Raw genomic sequence first — 20,000 nt, forward strand, 5'->3', positions numbered from 1 at the left:
TAATTGTCTTCGGGTGAAAGGCTTTGTTGAATCTTTGGCAGGATCATATAATCGAGTAGGTAATGTCATCTTATCATCTCATTTCGGCAACTTTTATAATCTGCTTATCTTCTATTGTACCTTGTTAGTGATAGTTAGCTACAAACTATTTACTGATACTTACTGAGTAAAGGAAATTTGTCAAAGAAAATTTCTGGAAATAAGGCTTTTTCTGTTGAAGAATTAGAAATATTGATGAAAAGTAAAAAATTATTAATATTATTATTATTATTATTATTATTATTATTATTATTATTATTATTATTATTATTATATATATAAATATATATATATATATATATATATATATATATATATATATATATATATATATATATATATATATATATATATATATATATATATATATATATATATATATATGTAATGTTTTCGTACTCTTTAAAAGTAAAGAAAGTGAAAATGAAGTGGACAATGGTGAATATGATATACTGAATGACAGCGATTATGAAATAGCTATGTGCTCCGGTCAATAGAAAGTGAGATTATTAATGAAGTTTAAAAATTTTGTTTTCTTCTTAGAAGGAACCTATACACATCAACTCCTCATAAGCGAAGAAGCCCACCCGGTGTGATCCAGACTCTCTCCCTTGCTAACAAAGATGTCTTTACCAAATCCAAATTAATCTACTTTTGTTAATGCCTCTCCTTCCTATATCCATTTAACTTCACCAGTATCTCCTAAGACCGTTCATTCGTCTACTGCATAGATTAGAAAAACAAGGATTGGCAACAACACTGATTGTTAATTTAAGTAAAAGTGCTGTAACAAACAAGTTTGATTTTGGAGGGAATACTTGCCCTCAGTCAAGTCGATCAGTTAGGGCAGGACACTCAAAAGAAAGAAAGAAAAAAAAAATAAATCATGATGATTTTGATGATTGATGAAGTTATTCAAAAAATATTACAGTGGAATAACAAAAGTATTAAATCTGAAGTTACACACTATCGAAAGTAGACAGCAACAATCAGCTAAACAGAACCGGATGAGGTGAAGGCTTTTCCGGGTATATAGAATTTGATATTTAGTGGTTGTCAGCGATACAAACACTTATCAATAAAACAAATTTGGAATCCTGAAATTGGATCATTAATGTACCGGGCTGCTGAGCTAGAAGGTTACTTCAGTTTTCTTCCTTACTGTTTACAATTTAATGACAAAACTACAAGATAGACAAGGCGAATACATAAAGAATTTTGCCTCAATAACAAAGGTTTGAGAGATATTCATTACTTCTCTGGTAGTTTTTGTATTTCCTTATTTCTTCTCCTCACTGCAGGGCTATGTTCACTGTTGGAGCCATTGGTATTATAACATATTGCTTTTCCAACTGGGGTTGTAGCTTAAATAATAATAATAATAATAATAATAATAATAATAATAATAATAATAATAATAATAATAATAATAATAATAATGATGATGATGATGATGATAATAATAACCTAATTGCTATGTTTTTAACATTTGGTTATATAGAATTGTTGAATAGTAGTTAGCAAATATTTTTAATCCTGAATTTAATCTACTGAAGGAATTATTTACGGAAAAATTATAGTTTTCAATTTTAGTTTTTACTCCCAAGAATATTCTTATTCGGGATATTCTTGTGTCAAGACTTCATTAATGCTGTTTATCTGAAACGATATAAGTTTATTAGTATGATGTTTAACTATGTCATTCTCGTCGCTAACTTGTTGGACGTAATAACTGATTGTAAAGTTAAACCACTGTATAATTCATGAATAAAAGAAAGAAAAAAATACTTTGCTGCATTAAAATTTATTTATTCTTATAATTACATTGTAGGTCGAATGCTTATAGCACATATGAAGACGATCCTACTCTCTCTGGGTCTCGTGATTTGGACTGAAGTGACTGGGAGTTCGCAAACAAATAAGCGATACAAAATGAACAATCGAGCATCAACGTAAAAGATTCTAATCTCAAATGCATTAGAAATTCATAGTTATATTCTTTCTTTCAGGTAATTTATGAAGGATTCAATACTTCATAATATACGCTGTATGTTTTGATTTAAGGTAAACATGTTTTAACAATGAAATCTGATACAATATTACTCTCGGTACATGTAACGCTATGGCATTACAGTACAGAGTTTACATTATACATAAGAAATAATCTAACCATACCATTGTATATTCGGAGAAAATAGAAATGGATATCTCATGTATGAATATATCATTTATCATGGTATACGGATTTTACATTTCTGTACAACAAAGTTTTCAGGAAATGACAAATATGAACTGTGATAAACAATATCTCGTAAATTGAAATGACTGATATTTTTCATAGAGCATTATTTGTTTAATATGAAATAAAAAGAAAATTACTGAGATTCATATACAATTGTCTGCCTGATACGAAGGGAAATTGTATGGAAATATAGCAAAATTTCCTCTGTTTTTAGACAAATGGTGTTTTTTTTTTTAATGGCATATATTTTTGTAATATGTAAAGGATCTTTATTTTATCATTCATAAATATTTACATTCTCTTCACTATTAAACATAGTAAACCATTGGAATTAGAAAAACCTATTGTTAGGCATTATTCGTATTACTCAATTACTGAGAAATGTGATTTCTACCTAGGACACTTTAGAGAACGGCCAAATCCTGTTCTGACTGATCGATTCGGGCAAATATTAATCTGCAAATATTCATGTTTTTTAATTGCTTTTGTAAAGAAGTCATTACGATATACAAGTACAAGAGAAAACTAGAACAAGAAAAACATACGAGATTATTTTATCTCGTTTAATCCAGTAAATAGATTTTTTTTTTTTTACATCCGGCATTAAAAGCATTAAAATGAAACTGCACTTACTGGCAAGGGTCGTCAAAGCACAATGCTTCACCGTCTTTTAGAATGAAGGGAGTGAGTACAAATGTTTTGGTACTTTTTACTTTCTTTATTTTTACTTAATATAAATCTATGAAATCTGACTTGAAATGATGTTAAGGAATGTGATAGGCACTTCTTATCTTTATTATAACATAAAAGAAATGTACTTACTTCTCTTGAAGTCATTGATGTAAAATTGAAAATTGAGGTATAGTAAGAAAATGAAGTAATTTGCATAGCTGAATTACAATCAGCATAGAAGGTACCATTAAAATGATGAGGTGTTTCTCAAATGTTCGCTTTAACATTTCACGGAAGGAAGTTTATTTGGGATGAATCACAGTTGCTTCGACGGAGTTTCAAATTTGCAACCCTCAAAAAAAAAAAAAAAAAATTTATGTTGTTAAGAACATTTCATAATACGATTCAAGTTCCCGATTATTAATACTTTGATGGATGATACAAAATTTTAATATTTCCATCCAAAACTGATTGTTAGATATACTTGGGTATCCAATAACAAATTAAATGCTATATGATAGAAAAAAAATAACTATAATTAGTTACCCGGTTTAGAGAATGAGGCTTCATTCAGGTAATTACCATTCAAGTATGACTGTATACAAAGAGAAAAAACAGACTTGGAAACACTCAAAGAAGATAGTTGGGTCGAAAAAAATAAAAAATAAAAAGCAGTACCCAATTAAGCAATCCCTCTCACCGCAGCACTTCGAAAGACAACATTCAAAGCAAACGACTCTAATGTTCAGAGGATTACACGCTCACTCGAAAAAAGGGAAGAAAAGAATTAAGCACAACAGAAATTCCAAATACACTAAAAAGACAAGAGATAACAACTGCAGCAATTCTCTCTCTCTCTCTCTCTCTCTCTCTCTCTCTCTCTCTCTCTCTCTCTCTCTCTCTCTCTCTCTCTCTCTAAAATCAAAACTTAAAACTGATTATAGTTATAAGGGATCCATATATGTTTATCTTGTTCACAATGATGCGCCCTGTTATTATTATTATTATTATTATTATTATTATTATTATTATTATTATTATTATTATTATTATTATTATTATTATTATTATTATTATTAATAATGATTAGAAACAAAATATGCTAAAACTCGCGAAAATCGAAAATATATCAAAATTTCTTTGAATATTGATTATATAAGTGGGGCAATTTGATATTGCACCGGCCTTTGGGAAAGAATTTAAATCTCTCTTGAAAATAGCTCTTTACAAAAATTAAAAACTATCGTAGTTTCGGGTAAAGTTAAAGAGCTATGAATTAACCTGATACGTAAAAAAAAAATATTTTTTCTCTTTTACATTCTAAAACCTCAACATTGATTCCACTGTCATGAGGTTTGTTTACTTGTTATAGTGATAATGATTCCGTCACAAATATGTAAGAATTGATTGTCAAGCGAATATTTTGCATGATTGTCTGACCCAAATGATTATATATAAATCCCATTTCTTTATATGAGGTCACGATAAGAAATCTTAATTCAGTTCAAAGATAACCATAACTCTGCTCCATTATCAGTATAAATATCGAATACCAGGAGATGCACATGTATACCTCAATGTTGGATCTCGATTATTAGTAATCTAAACAGCAATCTAAAACTCAAATATGAATAGTTACTTACATAATGATCACTTGGCTTAACCCTCTAGGATCATACAGTCCAACAAATGATGAAAAAATACTTAGCTATATATTCCTTTATTTGCCTCACAATTTTCATAAATATTCTAATCAGGGTTGCGTTGGCCGATGTGGCATCGTCACTGACTGGTGAACGCCAGACTGGGATTCCAGTCCCGCTCAAATTTGTTAGTTTCTTTGGTCACTGCAACTTTACTATCCTTGTGAACTAAAGATGGGGTGTTTGGAGGAGCCTATAGGTGTATCTGCTGAGTCACCAGTAGCCATTGCCTGGCCTTCCTTGTTCCTAGCTTGGGTGAAAAAGTGGTTTAGCGCTGATCAAATGTATATATGGTCAGTCTCTAGGACATTGTCCCTATCGATAGAGCAATGTCACTGGTATCCATGAGCAGCCTTTAAACCTATAAAAGAAAGATGGCCTTCAGAAAGTCCGGTTACATCGATATCGATATCTTGGCTTTTAAATTACCAATTAATGTAATTTCCAAAAAAAAAAAAAATAAATATCACCAAAGTTTCCTCCAGCAAATAAGGGAGGAGAAAGAATCTCCCGGGTGCGAAGTTTATCATTGACGCTACCGCCTAAGTTTTGTTAATGAATTCGTCATTAAAAGTTTAGTCAAGTTTTTTCTGGGTGGAATTTTAAGAACGGTAAGTCAGAGCGCTAATGTGACTAATCAAAACTTTCATTAGAGCGCTTGGAGTGACATCAGCTGTTTTTGAGTGGTGACGTTAAGGGCTCCTTAAAACACTTATTTTATATATCAGTCAATTTCTGTTCAAATTTCAACAGGATTTGCTCATATCTGAGTACTTGAATCCAGGTAGTTTCATAACACTGAAGATTCGGTTTTCAGGGTAACAAATTAGATTTTGAAAAGTCATCTTGGTGGATTAAAACGTCCTAATGAGAATGCTGAAGCACATATTAAGGCAAACCATTGATTGAAATATAAAGTTTTCGTAATGTTATTTTCAGTAGATTATGTTTAGAGTTATGAATGAAGAATTTTATTTTCTGGAGTGTAACATTTCAATATAAAATAACATACCGAATTAGATAATGTTTAGTTAAAAAGGGCTCTGGGTATAAGGATTTTATAGTATAAATATACAGTAAATATATATATATATATATATATATATATATATATATATATATATATATATATATATATATATATATATATATATATATATATATATATATAATTTGTTACTGCTATTAAGTATAACGGATGTAGTTAGTGTGTTTTTTGTCTCTTTCTATATTTAGGAACAATGATGAAACACATAACAACCAGCTAAATTACAAACAATTCACATGAAACTTAACCTTTAAACTTAATATATAAAAGAGGGAAATAATTTTTTTCAAACTATGGCATTAAAAAACCTCAGTGTTATTAATATCAATTAATCTTCGCCATCTTTATGAGAAGCTGGCTAGCCTTAATTTTTCATTTTGCATAAGAAAACTATAAAAAATCTACGATATTTTGGTCAGGTATAATCTTTCGTTTGTCAAATATTTGCGCAAAGTATATTTTTTGGTCTGAAACATTTTGATTACTTTAATTTAAGATAAAATACAAAGCGGACAAAAATAAATATTAATTTGAAGTCTTTATGTTAAGAAGAAAATATTCTTTCTTGGATATTTTCTCCGTTTTCATAATGATCTATTTTCATGATATAACTCCAGATTATACCATTAAACTTAAAATTCATAATTTCAGTATAAAATAATAATAATGTTAATTCATTCTATTAATATTATTAGGAAAAAGCAGTCATTATAAACTTGAAAGGCCGTCATCAGTGAAAAAACAGAACAGAAATTCACAAGAGGTCAAAATAAGAATCAGCGCGGTATGTTATCATACTTTTCTTTATCTATTCTTCTTGTTGCTTATTTATCCTTTTTTATTCCTCAGGTTTTGCAGGGAATTTGCCACCAACATGATTAGCTTCTCTATTATTTAATCTATGACTGGATTATGGTAACACCATTAATCTATGAAGCAAATATTTCGACAGTTCTTAAAAAAAAAAAAAAAAAAAAAAAAAAAAAAAAAAAAAAAAAAAAAAAAAAAAAAAAAAAAAAAAAAAAATCTTCCAGCAGAAAAGAGTAGAATGATCATATTTTTTTTCACCTAAAGAAACGAGACCCGGTTTTCCACCAGGAATCTATTCTTTGTTTCCCTGTCATGGTTGTAATTAAAACTCCCCATTTTATGATATAGGAATACTTTATCCTACAGAATTCTACACCATTATGATTCTCCCCTCTCTGGGTTACAGCGTCGTATGGAATTTCATTGGTCCTTCTAATAAAACGTATTATTACTCGAGCTGATTCTGAAAATCCGATTAAACAAATGATTTTTACACCTATATACAGCATACATACTTATATGTCTATATCCCATATATAATAGATAGCAAGTATCTGAATATATATATATATATATATATATATATATATATATATATATATATATATATATATATATATATATATATATATATATATATATATATATACCCAGAATCGGTCACAACCAGCTTTCCCCGTCCTTCAGGTAGGAAGGAGAAGTGATAGCCATACCCTGATGAGAGGGGAGTGCATGTGCTCATGCATATGTCTGCATAACTATATAAATATTTAGCTGTCTATTTTGAAGGGTACGGTGCACTACCATCTCTCTCTCTCTCTCTCTCTCTCTCTCTCTCTCTCTCTCTCTCTCTCTCTCTCTATATATATATATATATATATATATATATATATATATCTACTCACATATATATATATATATATGTATATATATATATATATATATATATATATATATATATATATATATATATATATATATATAGTATATATATATATAAATACACACACATATATATATATATATAAATACACACACACATATATATATATATATATATATATATATATATATATATATATATATATATATATATATATATATATATATATATATATATGCTTATAAGTCACTAAATAGCGTGTGACAATATATTCAGCCAAGGCCACAGGAAAAATAAAAGAAGGCGTACCGAGAGCTTTCGTGTTATATCAACACATTTTCGAGGTACAATGCTAAAAACACAGAGAACATCTAAGAAAGTAAACAATAAAAAACTGAAAAAATTGAAAACAAGTATTCAAAGTCCGGTTAAAACTAGTACAGCAGATACAGAGCAGCTCAACAGGTGATTAAAAAGAAACAATCTTACAAATCTCGTTAATAACAAATAGGTCCAGTTTGTACATACCCTGGCTTACATTCATTAAGTCACTGTGATATTTGATAAAAGCAGGTTCAATTATATTTCCACGAGTTATATTATTACAATATAAAACAATTTTTGCCCCTTCCCAATGAATCATGTGATTAAAATGATTAATATGTAAAAACAAAGCATTCGAGATTTGTCCCGTTCTCACACTATATTTATGTTGTTTAATTCTGGTGTCCAGGCCCTTCCCAGATTGTCCGAGATAAAAACACTTGCAGTTCATGCAAGGAACCCCGTAAATGCAGCCCTAAGAAACTTTGGGAGAATTCCTTATTAGTTTACTTTTCAGTGTATTTGAAGATTTAAAAACAACATTGATATTAAAATTCTTGCAAAAACTCGGAACCCTCCGTAAGAGATCATTATATGGTAAAACGAGCACATTATGATTATTAAAAGCCATTCTCGGAGTTGCAGAATAAAAAGTTCTTTGTGCTTTTTGTAAAGCACATTCATTAAAATATTTAGGGTATCTCAATTTTTACGGGGTTCCTTGCATGAACTGCAAGTGTTTTTATCTCGGACAATCTGGGAAGGGCCTGGACACCAGAATTATATATATATATATATATATATATATATATATATATATATATATATATATATATATATATATATATATATATATATATATATATCCCTTTCTGAGTTGGGATATCTTAACGTTGTTAAAGGGTTTGTGTATTACTGTGATCGTTAAAGCTGTACTAGTCCAGGTACATCCATACTATGTTGGTTTACTTTGAGCGACCCTACGAAATTCTCACCATCATTAATCCGCATTGGCAAGCGTGGTGATAGAAATGGCCAAAATCCAGATATGACTAAGGACATGTCTGAGGTCTTTGTCTTATAGTGGACCAAAAACGGATATTATTATTATTATTATTATTATTATTATTATTATTATTATTATTATGAGCTAAGTTACAACCCTAGTTAGATAAGTAGCATGTTATAAGTCCAAGGGCTCGAACAGAGAAAACAGCCGAGTGAGGAAAGGAATTAATGAAATAGATAAACTATAAGAGAAGGAATGACCAAATAAAATAGCATGTTTTAAGAACAATAACATCAATAACATAAATATTCATATATAAACAGTCATCAGCAGCCAATGTCTGACCCTCCCTGGTTTTAGCTTAGGTGGAGAGAGGTCTTGGGCACTGATCATATGTAATATATATATATATATATATATATATATATATATATATATATATATATATATATATATATATATATATATATATATATATATATATATATATATATATATATATATATATATATATATATATCAAAATATATATGGCTTATTTGAATATGAAAAACACGTAAAAATGTGCAAAATTTATCATTAATTGAATGCCAAGTAACAAACTACCAATTAGCTACGATGGTGAAGATGGGTTGATTTCAATTCTAAGTACAAAATACCTGAATTCGACAGGTATAAGTACAGTAGAATTGTCATTGACTTTTATCTTCCTTCGTGGCCGAATGGGTTAGTCACTGTCTATATAATCTTGCCGACCAGGGTTCGATTCCCGGCCGGAGCCAAGCTTTTGTCTTTGTGAGATTTCGCCTGGGGCTCCGATCCCGAGGTCGTTAAGAGATTCCAGACATTAATATATCAAAATATATATGGCTTATTTGAATATATATTTATATATATGTATATATATATATATATATATATATATATATATATATATATATATATATATATATATATATATATATATGTATATATATATATATATATATATATATATATATATATATATATATATATATATATATATATATATATATATATATATATATATATATATATATATATATATATTGTTTGTCACTAGGTAATTGTACTGCTAGGACATTATCACTGCCCATTGCCTCTGTCATTGATGAGTGATCTTTATCCATTTAAACATATACGTTGTTTCTCTCCATGATTCCCGTAAGTCATCTAATCATCAGTGTGAATACAGTGAATCTAGGAAGGGAGACCTCGCCGTGAAGTGAAATAGAAAAGTAATGTAGAACATAATTTACATAAAAAAATGGATGCATTTGGGATAATGGATTCAAGTTATTATTTCATTCCCTTTTGTACTTTTGTGTAGATAACAAATCTTACCATAGATTAGGATTTCGATACTTTCAATAAAATATTACAGGTCATAGCTTCGGCTATAGCCAAGGTGGAGAGTTACCTTTGATATTGGAAACACAATCATTTGTCTCTTTTTATTATTTCACTTCTGCTTCATGAATGTATAACTATAATCAGGTTAGACATAATCAACCACTCTTATTATGAGCAGAATCTGTAAAATAACAACAATAACGTAAAATGATAATAATAATAATAATAATAATAATAATAATAATAATAATAATAATAATAATAATAATAATAATAATAATAATAATAATAATAATAATAATAATAATAATATATTACAGATAGTAAACAGAAATATTTGCCTCAAATCTTTGTAACTTATAAAGCATGTCTATCATATCATAAACTCTTAATTGGAATGATATAACTGAGAAGCGCAAAGAGCACTTCGTCTATGGATAAGGTGAAAGGAGACAAACTGGGCCATTGAAACAATAGGCGGGACCTATGAATCCTTCGCAAGTTATGTCTTACAAAATCCTAAGCAAATCTCAAGATATGTAACTTACAATTGGTAATGATATAAAAAAAGTTATAAATAATGATTTCGACTGATAAAAAAAGGGATTTAGTTTAAGTCAGGGGCATAACACTTTAATTGATTAAAAAGTATCGTATAATTCAGTGGAATTTATAGGATAGGTCAACGTGAAAAAAAGTAATTCATATGAATTCCAGGCAGATAAAAACAAAAGGGTAATGTAGGTAATTTTAAGAGAATTAAGTCTTGTTTTTTGTAAAAACTATAAACACTGCCGTTTCTTTTAGCACAAACATCCTGCGCTAGAAGATTCGTTGCGGGAGCGTGTTGAAAAACAAGAGCCTCTGTGAAAGATAATGTGAACAGAAACCAGAAATCATGTAATCAAGACGTTATTAACTCAATCCACCATATTGGAAACACCCTTAGGTGCGCCAACTTAAGGAAGGGGAAGCTGTCAACGAGTAAGGTCTCATTAAGAAAGCTTCCTGAACAAAAGTTGTAGGCGACCTTGTTTACCTGCTTCGGAGAAATTAATTACACTATCGTGTTGCAGTCAATCAGCCAGTAAGGATTGTCTTGCCTTATGCAAGACACGGGCTCTTGCTTTGGAAGCCCGTAAGTCATTTACCAGTCTAGTCCTTTTCTAGTAAGACTGTTCTGAAGAAATCCGCAAAATAAAGAAGGAATATAATATTGATCAAGTTGTGGACTAGTTTCCTTTGTATAAAGGTAAGAAGCTATACGCTGATAACAAAAGAAAACTGAAGACAGAACGTGTGAAGTTGTAAGGCAACCCCGAAAGAGAAAAGACAAGAGGGAAGAGAGAATTGAGTGAATAATTGAAGCTTGCCTCGGCTTCCCGGTGGAGAATAATCTACGGATGTAGTACTATGGAGTTCAAGAAATAAGTTGAGGATTTGTTCAGCTCAGTGACTTACCTTTACATTTTTACATTTTTGAAGTTACTGTTTGATTTATTTCTTGGTAAAGTGAGATTATTAACTCTTTTTTTTTTTACATGAGTAAATTGTTAAATCTACAGGACTTTTATCCACCCCCTCTCTTCAAGTCTATATATATATATATATATATATATATATATATATATATATATATATATATATATATATATATATATATATATATATATATATATATATATATATGTATATATATATATATATATATATATATATATATATATATATATATATATATATATATATATATATATATATATATATATATATATATGTGTGTGTGTGTGTGTATAATTAAATGATAAAGTGTTCTTCAAAGATATAACTCAATAATAGTTACACTGTACTGGTTAGGTTTTTGAAATACGAGTTCACATTTATCAATACATTTATCAACGCATATCATTCAATAACAAATCTCATAAATGAGTGAATACACCACACATTTTTGTTATAGACCTTTCACATTTAGTGTTGATGGATTACACTGATGGCAGCGATTAAAGATAGCAACCGTGTAATTAAGTAATTTTTTTACATATATTAATGAAAACCTCTATTCCATGATAGATGGTTGAGAGCTACGAATAATGATATTAAGGCAAATAAACAAGATATTATAGTGTTATCAAAAGCTATTAGCAGCAGCAAGGAATATGTATTTTTTTCCTGTATGATTATTATCTCTCTGGTAGTTTTAAGGGCTAATAGGAAATGTTTTTAATTTAGATTTTATTATGAGTGTGTATATCACTATTGACGATTTAATACAATACAATTTAAGACTGGCCTAATATAGGCAATCTACGATGCGAAGTAGGAGTGCGAGCTCACATAATATACTATCCACTACTCGCAGGAATCTTAGCTTATAACGTGCATAGGCATACACCTAATGACAATAGTTCTAAATACACCATCATGAAGCAGGTAACCACAGAGCGCACGTTGAACGAGCGCATTAACTAAATCTTTGTATCCAGTGGTTCCAGATTCATTGGTTGTTCGTGTTAGAAAATGGATGGAACTCGTAAACCTCTTCTATATAGATCAAAAAGTATCAGACTATTTTCAACTCTACTGATTTTTTTTTCTATCCCATTCCCTGTCATCTGATCGCCATGAAAGTATAATTCTTCCCAGCGCGCTGTTTCAACGTTTCCTTTGTACAAACCCTAATATGTGTTTATAGATTGGTCTGTAGTTCATTGTCTGTATATCCTATCAGTATATCTTTAGTCACTCCATATCTATATACAGCTTTATTTTATCATAAATCCATCCTCCTCCTATGTTTTTTTTTTTTTTTTTTTTTTTTTTTTTTTTTTTTTTTTTTTTTTTACCTGTCCTTATAATTGTAATTCTAGAATATTTGAAAATATCCATAGATATATCATGATCCCTTTTATATCACTCCCACCAGTCGCTCGAAATCTACATATTCATAGATAAGTTTCGGTTTCATCAAAGATATTCCTATTCATTTTCAACAAATCGGTTTTGATAACATGCATATTCAAAACCTAACGAATTGCGTCACTGCCAGTTATGCTTTAGCTTTCTCTAGCTCAGAATATACCTCGTGATTTTATTTGAAATTACACATTTCATATCTCTGTCATAATAATCGAATGAGTCGTCCACTACAACCGCTCTTTCCTTCTCTCACACTTTAAACACATTTATCCTACAAAATTCCCCAAAATCGTCGTATGATGAACATAACCAAATAATACAAGAATTCTACTCATTTATTTCGCTGGAAATGGCCATTCAGATTTTAAGTACTTAACCCGAATTCGAAAGACTTGTTTACAACAGTCAAAATCATGTTTTGTTTCTATAGGTATATAATGTGAATTAAATCGATAAGTGTATTAATTCAATGTTATCTCTTTTATAACATCTGGAAGAGGTAGGTGGTATAGCTTTACCCACTGTTTGTATGGTAGCCTACAGTATATTCGATATTGGAAAGTTATATGTAATTCCCATAATGTTTTTGTTTTGGAGTTATATATCAATTTGGAATTAAAAGTAAAATCTGACATATTCGTAACGGACACAAAATATATGTTCGTAAAAATGGTCTGAGATTTTTTAATCATCCAAAAAATATATCACTGATTGATCAAAGCCTTTTTTTTCATTTTTATCCGAAGTAAAATTTCATATCTTTATATTGAATTTTACGTAATAATTAAACCAAATTCTAATATGGCAGTGGGGATGAAAATAAAATATATTTCCGGTAACTTGTAACATATCATAAATTGAATATTGTCAATGCCAGTATCAATGAATGTTATATTAATAAAAGGTTTCAAATCTTTTGCATAATAGTTCATTAATCTGATTAATTCTAGATATTATCGATAGTTTTCTTATTCATATATTTCGTATATTCAGTGTGTGTATGAGTATATATAAACACACACACACACACACACACACACACACATATATATATATATATATATATATATATATATATATATATATATATATATATATATATATATATATATATATATATATATATACAGTATATATATATATATATATATATATATATATATATATATATATATATATATATATATATATATATATATATATATATATATATATATCATATACACACACACACACACACACACACACATATATGTATATATATATATATATATATATATATATATATATATATATATATATATATATATATATATATATATATATATATATATATATACATATATATATATATACACCTCTGTCCTGTAGCATTTCCTCCCATACTAATTTTTTCCTCATATCATCTCAAATCTTCCTCTCTTTCGTTTTCTATCTACCTGCACGTCCATCTCTTCTATTGCCGTGTGTTCCTCTACTCTTCTCATCCAGTTGCCACACCGTCTTAATCTTACTTTCTCTTTGATGCTTCATTTACCTGCAAAGTACCCCTAATATGTTCACTTTTTACCCTGCCCATTCTGACTACTCCACTCATCCACCTCAACAGCCTCATATCAGTTACGTACAACTTTCTTCCCTTTGTTTTCTTTAGTAATGCTTCTTCAAAAATGTCACTGCTGGTCAAACTAGATCACAGTAAGTAGAAATGGGCAGTAGATATGACAGTATTTGCTTTTGAAATAGAATTTAAGCCTGGAAAGGAAAACTCTAATATTGATGGGCTCTCGAGGCAGGTTAGGGACGGAGACAATCTAGGTGGTGATGGCATTTGGATTGAACCTTTGGTTACAAGTACCTCCGTGAAAATTATGGTGCCACAATACATATTAGACTAGAAGGATGTAAAATGCAAAATAAAAGTCATGTCGTATTTCATCAGTAGTTAAAAAATTCATATTAGGTGAACCTGCAAAATCAGAGAATCTAACATTATACCTCACAAGGAAAAAATAATTGAAAAATTTACAGATAAGAAAAAAAAAATAGTTTAAAAAGTAGATACCGACCAATTCCAAATATAGAAATGTATGTTAGCAGCTCCATAAACCTCGAAAAAAGTGTTGAGTGGAACACCATGATAAATTTGCTCACCAGGGAATAGATCAAACGGAGAAAGTTTTACCAGCAAGGGTTTATTTGCCAAAGGTTATGTGTTTTGTTAGGGAGTATGTTCAAAATTGCCTGGTATCTTTACCGTTGAACATGAAATGTTGTGTGTTAAAACTACCTCAATTCACATTGAAATCAGCAGAGCTTATCGAAAAGGACTTTTTTCTGTTAAGAAATATTCAACGGCTCTTGTTTTAACGGATAATTTCTGCAAATTTTATAGCCGTTCCTTACTAAAGACCAAAAATGACCCTAGTAGCCCAAATTTTGGTCAGTGGGGTATTTTGTAAATTTGACATTCAAGAAAGACCATATTCTAAACAAGGGAGGAATTTTCAAAGCAGTTTGGCAGGGTCAGTTTAGAAAGTATTTGATATCTCAGAATCGAGAACGTCTCATCATCTACAGGGAAATGGCCAGAAGGAGTTGGCAAACAGGAAAAAATATAGTTTATTGCAAACACTTGACGAAGAGAGAAATAAAAAATGGTCTTTCTATCTAGTCACTAATCTTAATTTACAACTCAACCCGTCATTCAGTAACAGAATACTCTCCCTATTTTTTTGGCTATTTGGAAGAACACCGAAATCGAGCATTGACTATTAGGATCATGATTTATACAGCGGAGGGACAACAATAGATAATGAAGTGATCAATGAGCAATTGAAGTTACTGAGGGAAGAATTGGATATTGCAGGAAATAACACTCGCAAGAGCTGGTCATCAAAAGCAAAGGACAGACTAACTATTTGCGGATAATAATTTAAAGGGAGGTAACAAATTTTAATAAGAGAAAACCAGATAATTGGTAGAGCAATTTTACATAATAGGCTTAAGAGCGAAGAATACGTTACAAAAAAATATTAGTTGATAAATGTGGTATACTTATAATACAATGAGTTTAGTATAAATCTAAAGTAATACACAGATCCTATATCAGACCATCAAACTCTTGTACAGTAAATATTGATAGTGACGTAATAAACGCAACCTCTAGAACTACTGAAGTATCTAAGGTTGGAATGCCTGATAAAAAAATTGGAAATAGAAAAGGAATTGAAACTGCCTTCACCTATGTATCATTATCGATAAGGAAAATAGATAATATAAATTACAGTTCTGCTAAACGGTTTAGGAGATCAGAAAGATTGGAAGACAAAATGAAAAGGGCAAATGAAAAAAGTGTAATAGTTTTTAATATAGACAAAAAAAAAAAAAAAAAAAAAAAAAAAAAAGGAAGAAGAAGGGTGTTGGGGTGGCGGATGTATAGCACTTAAGTTACTCATATTTTTATGGTCAACATGAAACGTTACTTTTATAAAGAGGTTGTTGATAATACCTTCAAGAAATGTGTCGAGGAATGTGACTAATAATATGAATATCTTTAATCAGCACCATATTTATAGTATCTAGGCAGAGGACAAAACCAACAAACAGAAAACTTTAATTAAAATAGTCTTACAGGAAAAGAAATATTTAATTTTTATCAAGCTAACTTGCAGCAGGCTATCCTGTTTTGAAAAAAAGACTCTATACCTGGTGTTATTCAATTCCCGATACGTGAAATTATAGTCTATGGTGTTAGAGAGTCATTTTGACTAGTAATGCAAAGCGCTGTATATGTACAAATGTAATTCTTATTAGGATTTTTGGAATTAAATGTATTGCTGGTTGACGTGGATGTTTCCTTCATTCTTCAATCTTCTTATTATATATTATTTATGTATATATATATATATATATATATATATATATATATATATATATATATATATATATATATATATAAATATATATATATATATATATATATATATATATATATATATATATATATATATATATATATATATATATATATATATATATATATATATATATATATACTATGACGAATTGCCGCTCTCCCTCTTTGTACATAAATATATTGTATAATTTTATTTTCAACGATGTACCTTTTCTCTATATGTGTATTATCTCTTTTGCCTCAGCGCCATCTCTTGACCGCGCAATCTATTTCCACTCTATGCTCCTTGCTTTGGTATTTTCACACCTTTCTTTGGATCTTGATTTTTGGGATGAAGTAGGAGTATACTTCCCACTACAAACAGTGACAGTTGTGATTGTTATATCTTATTTTGGTATTCAGTACCGTAAGCTGTAACTAAAGTGTTAGTATTTAATTAATGTTGGTGTTTTGATCACTTGTTTTTGTTATTGTGGATTAGTTGGTATTATAATGTATATAAATACGTGAGCAGTGTTTCCTTTGTCACCCTTTAAGTAATAATGGTTCGTGGGTTAATTAACAAGATAATGTAAGGTATGTTGAATTCTCTTAAGACCTGAGATATTCCATCACAGAGGTGACAAAATGGGGGCCTGTCCGGGATCGTGAATCGTAAAAAGTGAATTGAATGGTTTAGTGGTTCACAAACACGCACAGAACCAGTGAAATACGAACCGTAAGATTTTGTAACACTGCTCTTAATCCTCAATCGTTCATTGTTAACTTTCTGTTATAGTGGAAGTATACTCCTCACTCGCTCGCTCAGGCATCGGTAATATGGAGGAATAGCTGTCAACAATTGTTAGTCCGCTGGGTTCTACAGCCTTTTATGTTTCTTTTTGCCCGCCCCGTATTACGAGCCGCAAATAAGGGTTACTCTCGCTACAAGTAGTCCGAAATATGCTAGTTTTGTGTTACCTCGGGCGTCATTCGTTCACCTACTTGTCCCTTCGGATTTTTCGAAATCCCTTTTGTTAAATTTGGGTATGGTGCTTTCGTTATCCGTCCAACCTCATTTTATTCTTGGATATCAACATAAAAGCCATCCTTGCCAATCAAATCCTTTATGGGTATCGCGCTTTCGTTATCGGTCTAATCACTTAATGATCATTAGATAAACTTAAGCCATCCTGGCCCATCACTTCATTTTGAACGCTCATGTTGTTATTAGTCTCGCCTACACTATGTTTTGTGTTAAAACGGACGTAAACTCGTATACGATAATTGAAGAATCGATTATTAACTACCTAATTAATTGGTTTGTGCTACGAATTCAGTAATTCTGTATTTTGTGTACCGTAACTTAATCAGCACGTTCAGGATTTAAATATTAAACTTTATTACCTTGATAACAATCATGCATTTTGATCTCGAGAAATTCTTAGCTAATCCTAGAGAGGAATTTTTAACCTTGCATTTGGCTAAAAAACAGGAACTTCTCATGGTTGCGATTAAATGCCAAATCCCTACAGATATGACTCTTATCAAAGCACGTATCATTAATGACATCCTTCAGTTCTTGCTGAATAAAAACCTCATAACAGAGGACAATGAAGATGTAGAAGAACTAAGAACCCTTACAGGTTCCATTGCTAATGTCGATCCTGAAGTGGAAAAACTGAAACTTCAGTTTAAAGTTCTTGAAGTGGAACGAGAAAGGTAACAAGAAAGAAGACTCGCGGAACAAGAAAGGGAACAAGAAAGAAGACTCTTGGAACAAGAAAGAAGACGAGAAGAATTTGAAAATCAGAAAAGGCTCAATGAGTTGGAACTCGAAAAACTGGAGAGGTCGGCCTTTATCAGGTTTAAGGCTAAAGAGGATGAAGAAAAACTTCCCACGAGATTCGATGTGACTAAAGCCAGCAGATTAGTTCCCGAATTCAACGATAAGGATCCAGAGGTTTTCTTTCAAATATTTGAAGACATAGCAACGTCATTGAATTGGCCGCCTAATTTCTGGACAATACTCGTGCGCAACCACTTGAAAGGTAAGGCTGCATATGTTGCATCGCAATTAAGGTTAAAGACTATAAAGACCTTAAAAAGACTGTTTTAGATGCATATGCCATTACTGTGGAAGGCTACAGGCAAACGTTTAGAAACTCTTTCAAGACTCAATCTCAGACTTTTGTAGGATTTTGTAATATAAAGGTAAGACAGTTTAATAAATGTTTGGAGAGAGCTGGTGTTAATGATTTAGACTCTCTTAAAAATCTGATTTTGTTGTAGGAATTTTTGCTACAAGTTCCCTCTAATATTGCTACTTATGTACATTTTAAAGGTGAAATTAAAGTGCTAAAAGCAGCTAGCTTAGCTGACGACTATTATCTAATTCACAAGAATAGTAAATATTCTTCAAAGAATGTCTCATAGCCTAAATCTCACCATGTTAGTTGTGCTTATTGTAAGAAAGATGGACACTCCATAGAAAATTGTCCCAGTCAAAAATGTCAGAAGTCAGAGGTAAGCACTGATGGTAAGTACAAGAAAACTAAAGGTGCAGTGACATGTCATGCTTTTGTTCATTCATAGGATCTGGAACCATTTAATGAATTCATGTGTGAGGCTTCACTTAATGATTCATTTGTCACAGCTCTGAGAGACTCTGCTTCATCCCAGACAATAATTTCGGCTGCCAGTCAAGACAACTTAAAATACACAAAAGAGTACATAGCAGAAAGTGACTTAACCACAACTACTCTTCTACCCGAGGCTGAGGTGGATATTGCTTGTCCTTATTTTACAGGTAAGGCAAAAGTTGCCGTCTTAGATAAACCATTACCTTGTTACCCTATTCAGATAATTATTGGTAATGATCTTGCAGGATCCTCTGTACTTAAACCTAAATTGATTGTAACAACACCTGAGGTAGTAATCAAAGATGAGCTCTCCAAAAAGCCAGGTAAAATCTCCCAAGTAATCACTAGATCAACTAGTAAAACGTCCAGCACTAATTTTCCGCCCAAGGTAAAGAATGACAGAATAACAGAGGCTCTGGATTTCGTTGATATAAATA

This window comes from Palaemon carinicauda, chromosome 8, assembly GCF_036898095.1.
Source record: "Palaemon carinicauda isolate YSFRI2023 chromosome 8, ASM3689809v2, whole genome shotgun sequence".
Lineage (NCBI taxonomy): Eukaryota > Metazoa > Arthropoda > Malacostraca > Decapoda > Palaemonidae > Palaemon > Palaemon carinicauda.